General features: G+C 35.9%; 1 non-coding gene across 1 annotated transcript; it reads left to right on the top strand.

Moving 5' to 3' along the window:
- Positions 1–14485: 14485 nt before the first annotated feature.
- On the top strand, positions 14486–14593 carry LOC112804264 (small nucleolar RNA R71). The gene has a single exon (XR_003202880.1). It is a non-coding gene; the product is annotated as a small nucleolar RNA R71 (small nucleolar RNA).
- The last annotated feature ends 1986 nt before the right edge of the window (positions 14594–16579 follow it).

The raw sequence follows: 16579 nt of genomic DNA, 5'->3' as shown, positions 1-16579 counted from the left end.
GCCAGTGCATTTTTGTGGCGTTTGCCCTCAAGTGGCACGCCAGTTTCACACGCCCAGCTTCTTGCTTGTCTTCTACCCATTTTTGATACCTTTTTCACCTGCAATTCAGCATAACTCATCTCAAAGTACTGTACCATAATATTCATCAAATAATGCATGAATTGTATTGATCAAATGAGATTTATGCTCTTTTATGGTCTTCTTTATGCAAGAAAGAAGGGTAGATGATGCAAGTCATCACAACACCAAACTTAAGTTTTGCTTGTCCCAAGCAAATCAATGTGAGTAAACTTTTATATATTGATGCCTTGGCTTCAAAAGATTACAATACAACTAAGAGTAAAACTAAGTGTCTAACACATGTATGAATGTTTTAATTGTCATGGAAAGCTCTTGGATCCTTGAGGGTTCACTCAGGTATAGGCCTTAGGGTCCTTTCTACTGATTGTCACCTTGAAGTAGTAAATGTTGTTTTGCTTTCTTGACCACGACTCTAAGTGTTTTGTCTCAAGACAACCTTTTCATTAGGCTTTCAATTATCACTCCCAAACCACTTGGTTTTAGGGTACTAGGTGTTGAGACATCCCTAAGAATTTACTTGCCCAAGTCTCTTCTTGACACATCTTCACCACAAGCATCTACTAGGATTATTACTTCTTTTTGAGCTTTTTCATGTTTCTTTTTCTTTTCTATCCCAGTAGTTGATGCTCAGAGCCTTGGGTCTTTGTTGCTTACTACCTCTTGGTTCTATGGATATTCAAGGAACACCCCTTAGCCTTCCCTTTGTTATACCTTCTAGGACTAGTTCTATCCATGACTCATTTTCTTTTTAGTTCATCTAAGGTTCTACACTTAGCTTTTTGTTTCTTAGTTTGTTTGATGATCCCTCTTGGCCTTGGTCTCTCTTATTATTTTTGCACAACTCACAGTAACTCTTATGACGACAAGTTCTACTTTTATTTAATTGAAGTGAAGACTTGAAATACATTGCATTTTCTTTCTTGTAAAAAAAAACTCATAAGGACTTCAAACAAAAATTAAAAAACTAAACATGAAACATAAACTATCCTAGCACGATTATTCAAAGAGTAAATAAAGCAAAAGTTAAACAGAATGCTGAATTTGGAAAGTGTCAACCATGGGACATAACAACCTTGAGCAGTGGTGCACGAAATTATGGTCATCAACAATGGCGCCAAAGACTTGGTAGCGCTCTCAAACGTGAATCACACTTTGTCACAACTCCACACAACTAACCAGCAAGTGCACTGGGTCGTCCAAGTAATAAACCTTACAAGAGTAAGGGTCGATCCCACGGAGATTGTTGGTATGAAGCAAGCTATGGTTATCTTGTAAATCTCAGTTAGGCGGATTCAAATGGTTATAAAGGTTTTGAAATTAATAATAAATAAAGCATAAAATAAAATAGAGATACTTATGTAATTCAATGGTGGAAATTTCAGATAAGTGCATAGAGATGCTTGTTCCTGTTGAATCTCTGCTTTCCTACTGCTTTCATTTAATTTTTCATACTCCTTTCCATGGCAAGCTGTATGTAGGGCATCACCGTTGTCAATGGCTACTTCCCATCCTCTCAGTGAAAAAGGTCCAAATGCTCTTGTCATAGCACGGCTAATCATCTATCAGTTCTCGATCATATCGGAATAGAATCCATTGATTCTTTTGCGTTTGTCATCACACCCAACAATCGCGAGTTTGAAGCTCGTCACAGCCATGCAATCCCTGAATCCTACTCGGAATACCACAGACAAGGTTTAGACTTTTCGGATCCTCAAGAGTGGCCGCCAAAGGGTTCTAGCTTATACCACGAGAATTCTGATTAAGGAATCCAAGAGATACTCGCTCGTTCTAAGGTAGAACAGAAGTGGTTGTCAGTCACGCGTTCATAGGTGAGAATGATGATGAGTGTCACGGATCATCACATCCATCAGGTTGAAGTGCAACGAATATCTTAGAACAAGAATAAGCTGAATTGAATAAAAAATAGTAGTAATTGCATTAAAACTCGAGGTACAGTAGAGCTCCACACCGTTAATCTATGGTGTGTAGAAACTCCACTGTTGAAAATACATAAGTGATCAAGGTTCAGGCATGGCCGAATAGCTAGCCCCCAAAGTCTAAGAACTAAACGTCCAAAGATGGATGCTAAGATAAAAGACGAAAACCAAGATGTCTAATACAATAGTAAAATATCCTATTTATACTAGACTAGCTACTAGGGTTTATAGAAATAAGTAATTAATGTAGAAATCCACTTTCGGGGCCCACTTGGTGTGTGCTTGGGCTGAGCTTGAGCTTTACACATGTAGAGGCTTCTCTTGGAGTTAAATACCAAGTTGTAATGTGTTTTTGGCGTTTAACTCTGGTTTATGACGTGTTTTTGTCGTTTGACTCCAGAATGCAGCATGGAACTGGCGTTGAACACCAGTTTGCGTTGTCTTGATTCGAATAAAGTATAGACTATTATATATTGCTGGAAAGCTCTAGATGTCTAATTTCCAACGCCGTTTAGAGCACGCCATTTGAAGTTCTGTAGGTCCAGAAAATTCATTTCAAGTGCAGGGAGGTCAGAATCCAACAGCATCCGCAGTCCTTTTTCAGCCTAAATCAGATTTTTGCTCAGGTCCCTCAATTTTAGCCAGAAAATACCTGAAATCACAGAAATACACACAAACTCATATTAAAGTCTAGAAATGTGAATTTTACATAAAAACTAATGAAAACATCCCTAAAAGTAGCTAGATCCTACTAAAAACTACCTAAAAACAATGCCAAAAAGCGTATAAATTATCCACTCATCACAACACCAAACTTAAATTGTTACTTGTCCCCTAGCAACTGAAAATCAAATAGGATAAAAAGAAGAGAATATACTATAAATCTCAAAATATTAATGAATATTAGTTCTAACTAGATGAGCGGGACTTGTAGCTTTTTGCTTCTGAACAGTTTTGGCATCTCACTTTATCCTTTGAAGTTCAGAATGATTGGCATCTTATAGGAACTCAGAGTTTCAGATAGTGTTATTGATTATCTTAGTTAAGTATGTTGTTTCTTGAACACAGTTACTTTTGAGTCTTGGCAGTGGCCCTAAGCACTTTGTTTTCCAGTATTACCACCGGATACATAAATGCCACAAACACATGACTAGGTGAACCTTTTCAGATTGTGACTCAGCTTTGCTAAAGTCCCCAATTAGAGGTGTCTAGAGCTCTTAAGCATACTCTTTTTGCTTTGGATCACGACTTTAACCACTCAGTCTCAATCTTTTCACTTGGATCTGCATGCCACAAGCACATGATTAGGGACAGCTTGATTTAGCCGCTTAGGCCTGGATTTTATTTCCTTGGGCCCTCCTATCCATTGATGCTCAAAGCCTTGGATCCTTTTTACCCTTGCCTTTTGGTTTTAAGGGCTATTGGCTTTTTCTGCTTGCTTTTTCTTTTTCTTTCTATTTTTTTTCGCAAGCTTTTGTTCTTCACTGCTTTTTCTTGCTTCAAGAATCAATTTTACGATTTTTCAGATTATCAATAACATTTCTCTTGTTCATCATTCTTTCAAGAGCCAACAATTTTAACATTCATAAACAACAAGATAAAAAATATGCACTGTTCAAGCATTCATTCAGAAAACAAAAAGTATTGTCACCACACCAATATAATTAAACTAATTTCAAGGATGAATTCAAAACTCATGTACTTCTTGTTCTTTTGAATTAAAAACATTTTTCATTTAAGAAAGGTGAAGGATTCATGGAATTATTCATAGCCTTAAGACATATTTACTAAATACTAATGATCATGTAATAAAGACACAAACATAGATAAACATGAAGCATAAAACCGAAAACAGCAAATATATAGACAACGAGATTGGTCGACGAAATTGTGATCATCAATGTAGTATTCTTTGTTGTTGTATGGAATAATTATAATGGCTCTTTGCTATGTGTGGACACAACTCCATTCAACTAACCAGCAAGTGTACTGGGTCGTCCAAGTAATAAACCTTACGTGAGTAAGGGTTGATCCCACAGAGATTGTTGGTAAGAAGCAAGCTATGGTCATCTTGTAAATCTCAGTCAGGCAGATAATAATTGATTATGGATTTTCGAATATTAATAAACAATAAACAGAAAATAAAGATAATTAAAATAGGATAGAAGTACTTATGTAAATTAATGGTGGGAATTTCAGATAAGCATATGGAGATACTGTGCCCTTTCTTTTTCTGCTTTCCTACTTCTTCCATCAATCCTTCTTACTCCTTTCCATGGCAAGCTGTATGTAGGGCATCACTGTTGTCAATGGCTACATCCCATCCTCTCAGTGAAAAAGGTCCAAATGCTCTATCACAGCATGGCTAATCATCTGTCGATTCTCAATCAGGTTGGAATAGAATCCCTTGATTCTTTTGCGTCTATCACTAACGCCCAGCCTTCAGGAGTTTGAAGCTCGTCACAGTCATTCAATCCCAGAATCCTACTCGGAATACCAGAGACAAGGTTTAGACTTTTCGGATTCTCATGAATGCCGCCATCAATCTAGCTTATACCACGAAGATTCTGTTTAAGGAATCCAAGAGATATGCGCCCGGCCTAAGCTAGAACGGAAGTGGTTGTCAGTCACACGCGTTCATAGGTGAGAATGATGATGAGTGTCACGAATCATCACATTCATCAAGTTGAAGTGCAACAAATATCTTAGAATAGGAATAAAGAGAATTGAATAGAAACAGTAGTAATTGTATTAAAACTTGAGGTACAGCAGAGCTCCACACCCTTAATCTATGGTGTGTAGAAACTCCACCGTTAAAAATACATAAGTGAAAGGTCCAGGAATGGCCGAGTGGCCAGCCCCTATGATCTGAGAACTAAACGTCCCAAGATGTCTAATACACTAGTAAAAAGTCCTATTTATAATAAACTAGCTGCTAGGGTTTACATGAGTAAGTAATTGATGCATAAATCCACTTCCGGGGCCCACATGGTGTGTGTTTGGGCTGAGCTTGATCTATCCACGAGCTGAGGCGTCTTTTGGAGTTGAACGCCAAGTTGTAACGTGTTTTGGGCGTTCAACTCCGGGTCGTGACGTGTTTCTGTCGTTTTACTGCAGACAGCATCATGGAACTGGCGTTGAGCGTCAGTTTACGTCATCAATTCCCAAATAAAGTATGAACTCTTATATATTTCTGGAAAGCTCTAGATGTCTACTTTCCAACGCCATTAAGAGCGCGCCATTTGGAGTTCTGTAGCTCCAGAAAATCCATTTCGAGTGCAGGAAGGTCAGATTCCAACAACATCAGCAGTCCTTTGTCAGCCTCCTATCAGAGTTTTGCTCAAGTCCCTCAATTTCATTTAGAAATTACCTGAAATCACAGAAAAACACACAAACTCATAGTAAAGTCCAGAAATGTGAATTTAACATAAAAACTAACGAAAACATCCCTAAAAGTAGCTTGAACTTACTAAAAACTACCTAAAAACAATGCGAAAAAGCGTATAAATTATCCGCTCATCACAACACCAAACTTAAATTGTTGCTTGTCCCCAAGCAACTGAAAATCAAATAGGATAAAAAGAAGATAATATACTATAAATTCCAAAATATCAATGAATATTAATTCTAATTAGATGAGCAGGACTTGTAGCTTTTTGCTTCTGAACAGTTTTGGCATCTCACTTTTTCATTTGAAGTTCAGAATGATTGGCTTCTCTAGGAACTTAGAATTTCGGATGGTGTTATTGATTCTCCTAGTTAAGTATGTTGATTCTTGAATACAGCTACTTATGAGTCTTGGCTGTGGTCCTAAGCACTTTGTTTTCCAGTATTACCACCGGATACATAAATGCCACAGACACATGACTGGGTGAACCTTTTCAGATTGTGACTCAGCTTTGCTAAAGTCCCCAGTTAGAGGTGTCCAGAGCTCTTAAGCACACTCTTTTTGCCTTGGATCATGACTTTAACCACTCAGTCTCAAGCTTTTCACTTGGACCTTCATGACACAAGCACATGGTTAGGGACAGCTTAATTTAGCCGCTTAGGCCTGGATTTTATTTCCTTGGGCCCTCCTATCCATTGATGCTCAAAGCCTTGGATCCTTTTTACCCTTGCCTTTTGGTTTTAAGGGCCATTGGCTTTTTCTGCTTGCTTTTTGTTTTTCTTTCTATTTTTTTGCCACTTTTTTTTCGCAAGCTTTTCTTTTTTTCACTGCTTTTTCTTGCTTCAAGAATCAATTTTTGATTTTCAGATTATCAATAACATTTCTCTTTGTTCATCATTCTTTCAAGAGCCAACAATTTTAACATTCATAAACAACAAGATCAAAAATATGCACTGTTCAAGCATTCATTTAGAAAACAAAAAGTATTGTCACCACATCAATATAATTAAACTAAATTCAAGGATAAATTCGAAATTCATGTACTTCTTGTTCTTTTGAATTAAAACATTTTTCATTTAAGAGAGGTGAAGGATTAATGGAATTATTCATAACTTTAAGACATAGTTACTAAACACTAATGATCATGAAGTAGAGACACAAAACATAAATGAACATATAACATAAAAACCGAAAAGCAGAAAAGAATAAGAACAAGGAATGAGTCCACCTTAGTGGTGTCTTCTTCTTGAAGGACCAATGATGTCCTTAAGCTCTTCTATGTCCCTTCCTTGCCTTTGTTTCTCCTCCCTCATTGCTCTTTGATCTTCTCCTAATTTCCTCTTTAGAGTCCTTTCAGGTTCAGGGTCAACTTCAATAAGAATGTCTTTTTTCCTTGTTCCTGCTCATATAGGGAAGAAGAGAACAAGAAAAGAAAGAGGAATCCTCTATGTCACAGTAAAGAGGTTCCTTATTGTTAGTAGAAGAAGAAAGGGGATAATAGAAGGAGAGGGATGAATAGTCTGTATAAAGAGTAAGGATAGGGGAGGTGATAAAAGATGAAGAGAAGTGTTAGTAAATAAATAAATAAATAGAAGAAGATGAGAGATGGATTTTCAAAAATATTTTTGAAAAGGAGTTAATGATTTTTGAAAATTAAGATAGGAAATTAAAATTAAAATTAAAATTTGAAACAATTAATTAATTAAAAAGAATTTTTTTGAAAAAGAAGGAGATATTTTTGAAAATTAGAGATAGAAAAGTAGTTAAGTGATTTTGAAAAAGACAAAAAAACAGACAAGAAGTTAGTTAGTTGATTAAAAAAGATTTGAAAATCAAATTTGAAAAGATAAGAAGATAAGAAGATATTTTCAAATTAAATTTTTTGGACAAGATAAAATTTTTTTGAAAAAGATATGATAAAAAGATAAGATAAGAAGATATGATAAAAAGATATGGTTGAAAAAGATTTAATTTTTTAAAATTAAAATTAATTACTTTACTAACAAGAAACTACAAGATAAGATTCTAGAATTTAAAGATTGAACCTTTCTTAACAAGAAAGTAACAAACTTCAAATTTTTGAATCAATCACATTAATTGTTAGTGAATTTTCAAAAATTTGATATAAAGATAAGAAAAGATTTTGAAAATATTTTGAAAAGGATTTTTGAAATTTTGAAAAAAATGGAAAAGATATGATTTTTGAAAAAGATTTTGAAAAGATAAGATTTTTAAATTTGAAAATTTGACTTGACTTGTAAGAAACAACTAATTTTAAAATTTTTGACTAACTCAAATTTTCGAAAATTATGAGAAAATTAAGGAAAAGATATTTTTTTGATTTTTTTGAATTTTTAATGATGAGAGAGAAAAATATAAAAATGACCCAAAACATGAAAATTTTGGATCAAAACACATGATGCATGCAAGAACACTATGAATGTCAAGATGAACACCAAGAACACTTTGAAGATCATGATGAACATCAAGAACATATTTTTGAAAAATTTTTAATGCAAAGAAAACATGCAAGACACCAAAGTTAGAAATCCTTAATGCATGGACACTATGAATGAAAGAATGCACATGAAAAACAATAAAAGACACAAAACAAAAAATCATCAAGATCAAACAAGAAGACTTACCAAGAACAACTTGAAGATCATGAAGAACACTATGAATGCATGGAATTTTCGAAAAAATAATGCATAAATTTTAAAAACATGCAATTGACACCAAACTTAAAAATTGACTCAAGACTCAAACAAGAAACACAAAATATTTTTGGTTTTTATGATTTTTTAATTTTTTTTGTATTTTCTTTTATTTTTTGAAAATATTCTTTAGAAAAACAAAAATAAAGAAAAAGTTTTTGAAAGATTTTTGAAAATTTTTTTTTGAAAAGAAAATTAAAAAGAAAATTACCTAATCTGAGCAACAAGATGAACCGTCAGTTGTCCATACTCGAACAATCCCCGGCAACGGCGCCAAAAACTTGGTGGACGAAATTGTGATCATCAATGTAGTATTCTTTGTTGTTGTATGGAATAATTATAATGGCTCTTTGCTATGTGTGGACACAACTCCGTTCAACTAACCAGCAAGTGTACTGGGTCGTCCAAGTAATAAACCTTACGTGAGTAAGGGTCGATCCCACATAGATTGTTGGTATGAAGCAAGCTATGGTCATCTTGTAAATCTCAGTCAGGCAGATAATAATTGATTATGGATTTTTGAATATTAATAAACAATAAATAGAAAATAAAGATAATTAAAATAGGATAGAAATACTTATGTAAATTAATGGTGGGAATTTCAGATAAGCGTATGGAGATACTGTGCCCTTTCTTTCTCTACTTTCCTACTTCTTCCTTCAATCCTTCTTACTCCTTTCCATGGCAAGTTGTATGTAGGGCATCACCGTTGTCAATGGCTACATCCCATTCTCTCAGTGGAAAAGGTCCAAATGCTCTATCATAGCACGACTAATCCCTGTCGATTCTCAATCAGGTTGGAATAGAATCCCTTGATTCTTTTGCGTCTGTCACTAACGCCCAGCCTTCAGGAGTTTGAAGCTCGTCACAGTCATTCAATCCCAGAATCCTACTCGGAATACCAGAGACAAGGTTTAGACTTTCCGGATTCTCATGAATGCCGCCATCAATCTAGCTTATACCACGAAGATTCTGTTTAAGGAATCCAAGAGATATGCGACCGGCCTAAGGTAGAACGGAAGTGGTTGTCAGTCACGCGCGTTCATAGGTGAGAATGATGATGAGTGTCACGGATCATCACATTCATCAAGTTGAAGTGCAACGAATATCTTAGAATAGGAATAAAGAGAATTGAATAGAAACAGTAGTAATTGTATTAAAACTTGAGGTACAGCAGAGCTCCACACCCTTAATCTATGGTGTGTAGAAACGCCACCGTTAAAAATACATAAGTGAAAGGTCCAGGCATGGCCGCGTGGCCAGCCCCCATGATCTGAGAACTAAACGTCCCAAGATGTCTAATACACTAGTAAAAAGTCCTATTTATAATAAACTAGCTGCTAGGGTTTACATGAGTAAGTAATTGATGCATAAATCCACTTCCGGGGCCCACTTGGTGTGTGTTTGGGCTGAGCTTGATCTATCCACGAGCTGAGGCTTCTTTTGAAGTTAAACGCCAAGTTGTAACGTGTTTTGGGCGTTCAACTCCGGGTCGTGACGTGTTTCTGGCGTTTTACTCCAGACAGCAGCATGGAACTGGCGTTGAGCGCCAGTTTACATCATCAATTCCCGAATAAAGTATAGACTATTACATATTTCGGAAAAGCTCTAGATGTCTACTTTCCAATGCCATTGAGAGTGCGCCATTTGGAGTTCTGTAGCTCCAGAAAATCCATTTCGAGTGCAGGGAGGTCAGATTCCAACAGCATCAGCAGTCCTTTGTCAGCCTCCTATCAGAGTTTTGCTCAAGTCCCTCAATTTCAGTCAGAAATTACCTGAAATCATAGAAAAACACACAAACTCATAGTAAAGTCCAGAAATGTGAATTTAACATAAAAACTAATGAAAACATCCCTAAAAGTAGCTTGAACTTACTAAAAACTACCTAAAAACAATGCCAAAAAGTGCATAAATTATCCGCTCATCAGAGATTAAGGAATGAGTCCACCTTAGTGTGGGTGGCGTCTTCCTCTTGAAGAACCAAAGGTGCTCTTGAGCTCCTCTATGTCTCTTCCTTGCCTCTGTTGCTTGATCCCTAGTGATTTTGGTGCTCCTATCCTTAGTTGCTCCCAATAATTGTGTGGAGTAAATTGTATCCCCTGAGGTATCTCAGGGATTTCTTGATGAGGGAATTCCTCATGCTCTTGTTGAGGTCCATGAGTGAGCTCTCTTAATGTGCAGTCAAATGTTCTACTACTGAGCTATGGACCCTTGAGATGAATCTCTCCATCTCCCATGACTTGGAGGTGGAAGCTTTTGTCTTCCCTTTCCTCTTTCTAGAGGTTTCTCCGGCCTTAGGTTCCATCAATGGTTATGCAAAAACAAAAAAGCTATGCTTTTACCACACCAAACATAGAATGTTACTCGCCCTCAAACAAAAGAAAGAATAGAAGAAGAAGAAGAAGAAGAAGATATGGAGGAGAGGGAGAGAGATGTGTATTCGGCCAAGGGGGAGAAGAGAGGATTGTATGGTTCGGTCATATAGGGTGGGTTTGGGTGGAAAAGAGTGGATGGACGTGATTGGTGAAGGGGTAATGGGGAAGAGAGATTGAGGTGATTGGTGAAGGGTATAGTGTTATTGGATTGTGTGAAGAAGAGAGGAGTGGGGTAGGGGGGATCTTGTGGGGTTCACAGATCCTGAGGTGATCCTGTGGGATCCACAGATCCTGAGGTGATCCTGTGGGATCCACAGATCCTGAGGTGTCAAGAATTTAACATCCCTGTACCAATTAGGTGTGTAAAATGCCCTCTTCATGTAATCCTGGCATTTAACGCCAGATTGATGCATGTTTCTGGCATTAAACGCCAGCTCTATGCTTGTTTTGGGCGTTCAATGCCAGTCTGTAGCATGTTTCTGGCATTGAACGCCAGTTCTATGCTTGTTTCTGGCGTTTAACGCCAGCTCTTCTTAGGGTGTAATCCTGGCATTTAAACGCCAAATTACTGCTTGTTTCTGGCATTCAACGCCAGATTCATGCTCTGTTCTGGCGTTGAACGCCAGCCAAATGCTCCTTACTGGCGTTTAAACGCCAGTAAGCTCTTCCTCTAGGGTGTGCTGTTTCTTCTACTATTTTTTATTCTATTTTTAATTTTAGTATTTGTTTTGTAACTCCACATGATCATGAACCTAATAAGACATAAAAGAACAAATAAAAATATAGATAAATAAAAATTGGGTTACCTCCCAATAAGCGCTTCTTTAATGTCAATAGCTTGACAGTGAGCTCTCATTGAGCTTCACATATGTTCAGAGCATTGTTGGGACCTCTGATAAACCACTATTTTATGGTTTATCTTATGCTCAATTGAGTGGTTTTATCAACTCTTTACTTATTCATACAATTCGCATGTTTTACATTTTCCTTCCTGATTTTGTGCTATGATTGAAAACATGCTTCTTTGATCTTATATTTGCTTAATATTAATCCTCTTTTATTACCATTAGATGCTTTGATATGTGTGTTAAGTGTTTTCAGATATTATAGGGCAGGAATGGCTTGGAGGATGGAAAGGAAGCATGCAAAAGTGGAAGGAATACAAGAAGTTGGAGAAACTGCAAAGCTGTCAGCCTGACCCTCGAGCACTAAAACGACTATAACTTTAGCTACAGAGATCCAAATAATGCGGTTCCACTTGCGTTGGAAAGCTAACGTGTGGGGCTTCGATTTGATATATAATTTGCCATAGTGGCCATATAGATAAGCGACGCGAACGCGTCATCCACGCGGATGCATTGCATCTGCGAAAATCAGCGTGGCAGATTTCGCAAACAGCGAATCCTAGGCTATTTCCGGCCTAGTTTCAAGCCCAGAAAACACAGATTAAATGCTGCAAAGTGGAGGAATGAAGGGGACTTCAGATCATGCTATTCATAATTCACTTTTTATTATTTTTGATGTAGTTTTTAGAGGGAGAGGTTATCTCCTCTCTCTTAGGATTAGGATTAGGATTCCTCTTAAAGGATTTAGGATTTATTATTATTCCAACTTACAATTTTCTTCTGAATTCTAGGTTTAATATTTCCTTTACTTATTTTCCCAATTTAATTTATGAACTCTTTTATGTTGAATTTGAATTTATGTTTAGACGTAGTTTGATTGCTTTATTTACATGAATGCTTTTAATTTAATTTGGATATTTTTCCTTTTGGCTTTGGTTAAATAATTGGTGACTCTTGAGTTATCAAACTCTTTGTTGATTGAAAATTGGAATTCTTCAAGAATTAATTCAAGATCCAATAACTCTAACTTTTCCCAAGGAAAGACTGAAACTTGAGGATTCGAATTAATTCATTCACTTAACTTACCTTCATAGTTAGAGGTTAACAAAGTGGGAGAAAAATCCAATTCTCATCATAATTAATAAGGATAACTAGGATAGGACTTCCAGTTCTTCATACCTTGCCAAGAGATTTTATTATTGTTAATTTATTTTACTTGTCATTTAAATATACTTGTGCCCATTGCCCAAACTCTAAAACCCCAAAACACACTTTTTCATAACCAATAATAAGAACATACCTCTCTGCAATTCCTTGAGAAGACGACCCGAGGTTTAAATACTCGGTTATCAATTTTAAAGGGGTTTGTTACTTGTGACAACCAAAACGTTTGCACGAAGGGATTTCTGTTAGTTTAGAAGCTATATCTACGATGCGAATATTTTTATAAATTCTTTACTAGCAAAAATCCTAACGTCAACCTCCCAACACCAAACTTAGAGTTTGAATGTGGGGGTTCAACACCAAACTTTGAGTTTGGTTGTGGCCTCCCAACACCAAACGTAGAGTTTGATTGTGGGGGCTTTGTTTGACTCTGTATTGAGAGAAGCTTATCGTGCCTCTTTTTCATGTTTACAGAGGGATACCCTTGGGCCTTGAACACAAGGTAGTCCCCATTCAATTGAAGGACTAATTCTCCTCTGTTAACATCAATCACAACTCCTACTGTGGCTAAGAAGGGTCTTCCAAAGATGATGCATTCATCCTCTTCCTTCCTAGTGTCTAAGATTATGAAATCAGCAGGGATTTAAAGGCCTTTATCCTTCACTAACACGTCCTCTACCATTCCATAAGCTTATCTTATTGACTTGTCTGCCATCTCTAATGAGAAAGTGGCAGTTTGTACCTCAAAGATTCCCAGTTTTTCCTTTACAGAGAGTGGCATAAGATTTATACCTGACCCCAAGTCACACAGAGCCTTCTCAAAAGTCATGGTGCCCATGGTACAGGGTATTAAGAATTTACCAGGATCTTATTTCGTTTGAGGTAAAGTTTGCTGAACCAATGATTCTAGTTCACTAATGAGTAAGGGAGGTGCATCTTCCCAAGTCTCATTACCAAACAACTTGGCACTCAGCTTCATGATAGCTCTTAGATATTGAGCAACTTGCTCTCCAGTTACATCTTCATCCTCTTCAGAGGAAGAGTAGTTTTCAGAGCTCATGAATGGCAGAAGGAGGTTTAAAGGAATCTCTATGGTCTCTATGTGAGACTCAGATTCCTCTAAGTCCTCAATAGGGAACTTCTTCTTGTCTGGGAGACGTCCCATGAGGTCTTCCTCATTGGGATTCACATCCTCCCCTTCCTCTCTAGGTTCGGCCATTTTGATTATGTCAATGGCCTTGCACTCTCTTTTTGGATTCTCTTCAGTATTGCTTGGGAGAGTACTAGGAGGAGTTTCAGTGATTTTCTTACTCAGCTGGCCCACTTGTGCCTCCAAAGTTCTGATGGATGACATTATTTCACTCATGAAACTTAAAGTGGCCTTAGACAGATCAGAGACTATATTTGCTAAGCTAGAGGAGCTCTGCTCAGAATTCTCTATCTGTTGCTGAGAAGATGATGAAAAAGGCTTGCTATTGCTGAGCCTGTTTCTTCCACCATTGTTAAAGCCTTGTTGAGGCTTCTGTTGATCCTTCCATGAGAAATTTAGATGATTTCTCCATGAGGAATTATAGGTGTTTCCATAAGGTTCACCCATGTAATTTACCTCTACCATTGCAGGGTTCTCAGGATCATAGGCTTCTTCTTCAGAAGATGCCTCTTTAGTATTGTTGGATGTATTTTGCCATCCATTTAGACTTTGAGAAATCATGTTGACTTGCTGAGTCAACATTTTGTTCTGAGCCAATATGGCATTCAGAGCATCAATTTCAAGAACTTCCTTCCTCTGAAGCATCCCATTACTCACAGAATTCCTCTCAGAAGTGTACATGAATTGGTTATTTGCAACCATGTCAATAAGTTCTTGAGCTTCTGTAGGTGTTTTCTTTAGGTGAATGGATCCACCTGCAGAATGGTCCAGTGACATCTTAGAGAACTCAGATAGACCATAATAGAATATATCCAAAATGGTCCACTCTGAAAGCATGTCAGAAGGACACCTTTTGGTCATCTGCTTATATCTTTCCCAAGCTTCATAGAGGGATTCACCATCTTTTTGTTTGAAGGTCTGAACATCCACTCTAAGCTTGCTCAGCTTTTGAGGAGGAAAGAACTTAGCCAAGAAGGCCGTGACCAGCTTATCCCAAGAGTCCAGGCTATCTTTAGGTTGAGAGTCCAACCATGTTCTAGCCCTGTCTCTTATAGCAAAAGGGAAAAGCATGAGCCTGTAGACTTGATGATCTACTCCATTAGTCTTAACAGTCTCATAGATATGCAAGAATTCAGTTAAAAAACTGATAGGGATCTTCTGATGGAAGTCCATGGAACTTGCAGTTCTGTTGCATTAGAGCAACTAGCTGAGGTTTCAGCTCAAAATTGTTTGCTCCAATGGCAGGGATTGAGATGCTTCTTTCATCAAACTTGGAAGTAGGTATAGTATAGTTACCAAGCATCCTCCTTGCATTATTGTTGTTGGGTTCGGCTGCCATATCCTTTTCTTGTTCGAAAATTTCAGTAAGGTTGTCTCTGGCTTGTTGTAATTTAGCTTCTCTTAGTTTCCTCTTCAGAGTCCTTTCAGGTTCAGGATCAGCTTCAATAAGAATGCCTTTTTCCTTGTTCCTACTCATATGAAAGAGAAGAGAACAGAAAAAGAAGAGAAATCCTCTATGTCACAATATAGAGATTCCTTTATGTTAGTAGAAGAAGAGAAGAATAGGAGAAGTGAAAGGGTAAGAATCCAAACACAAGGGGGAAGAGAGTGGGTTCAAATTCTTGAGTGGAAGAGAAGTGTTAGTAAATGAATAAATAAATAGGAAGAGATGAGAGAGGGAGAAATTCGAAAATAAATGTTGAAAAAGGGTTAGTGATTTTCGAAAATTAAGAGAAGAAAAACAATTAAAATTAAAATTTGAAACAGTTAGTTAATTAAAAGAATTTTGAAAAAGATGGGGGTAATTTTCAAAAATTAGATAGAGAAAAGTAGTTAGGTGGTTTTGAAAAAGATAAGAAATAGTAAAACAAACAAAAAGCCAATTAGTTAGTTGAACAAGATTTGAAATTTAATTTTGAAAAGATAAGAAGTTGGAAAAGATTTTGAAATTGAATTTGAAAAAGATGTAATTTGAAAAAGATATTTTGAAAAGATATGATTGAAAAGATATTTTGAAAAAGATTTGATTTTTTTTTAAATTAAAATTGATTACTTGACTAACAAGAAACTAAAAGATATGACTCTAGAATTTAAAGGTTGAACCTTTCTTAACAAGAAAGTAACAAACTTCAAATTTTTGAATCAATAACATTAATTGTTAGTAAAGTTTTTGAAAATCATGAAATAAAGATAAGAAAAAGATTTTGAAAATCAAAATTGAAAATTTTCGAAAATAAATAAAAAATGAAAAAGATTTGATTTTTGAAAAAGTTTTGAAAAAATGAGATTTTTAGAATTGAAAATTTGACTTGACTTATAAGAAATAGCTAAGTTTTTAAAAAAATTTGACTAAGTCAACTCAAATTTTCGAAATTTATGAGAGAAAAAAAAGATATTTTTTATTTTTTGAATTTTTAATGAGGAGAGAGAAAAACACAAATATGACCCAAAACATAAAAATTTTGGATCAAAACACATGATGCATGCAAGAACACTATGAATGTCAAGATGAACACCAAGAACACATTGAAGATCATGATGAACATCAAGAACATATTTTTGAAAAATTTTCAAGAAAAGAAAAACATGCAAGACATAAACTTAAAAATCTTTAATGCTTAGATATTATGAATGCAAAAATGCATATGAAAAACAACAAAAAACACAAAACAAAAAAATTTTAAAGATCAAACAAGAAGACTTGTCAAGAACAACTTGAAGATCATGAAGAACATCATGCATAAATTTTTCAAAAAGTATGCAAAAATTTTTTAAAAACATGCAATTGACACTAAACTTGAAAATTGACTTTAGACTCAAACAAGAAGCACAAAAATATTTTTTTTGATTTTTTTGTTTTTATTAATTTTTTTTATTTTTCGAAAATTAATTTTTGGAAAAACGAAAACAAAGAAATAATTTTTT

The sequence above is a fragment of the Arachis hypogaea genome, chromosome 5 (assembly GCF_003086295.3).
Source record: "Arachis hypogaea cultivar Tifrunner chromosome 5, arahy.Tifrunner.gnm2.J5K5, whole genome shotgun sequence".
In the NCBI taxonomy this organism is placed as follows: domain Eukaryota; kingdom Viridiplantae; phylum Streptophyta; class Magnoliopsida; order Fabales; family Fabaceae; genus Arachis; species Arachis hypogaea.
This window is presented reverse-complemented; position numbering and strand designations above follow the sequence as displayed.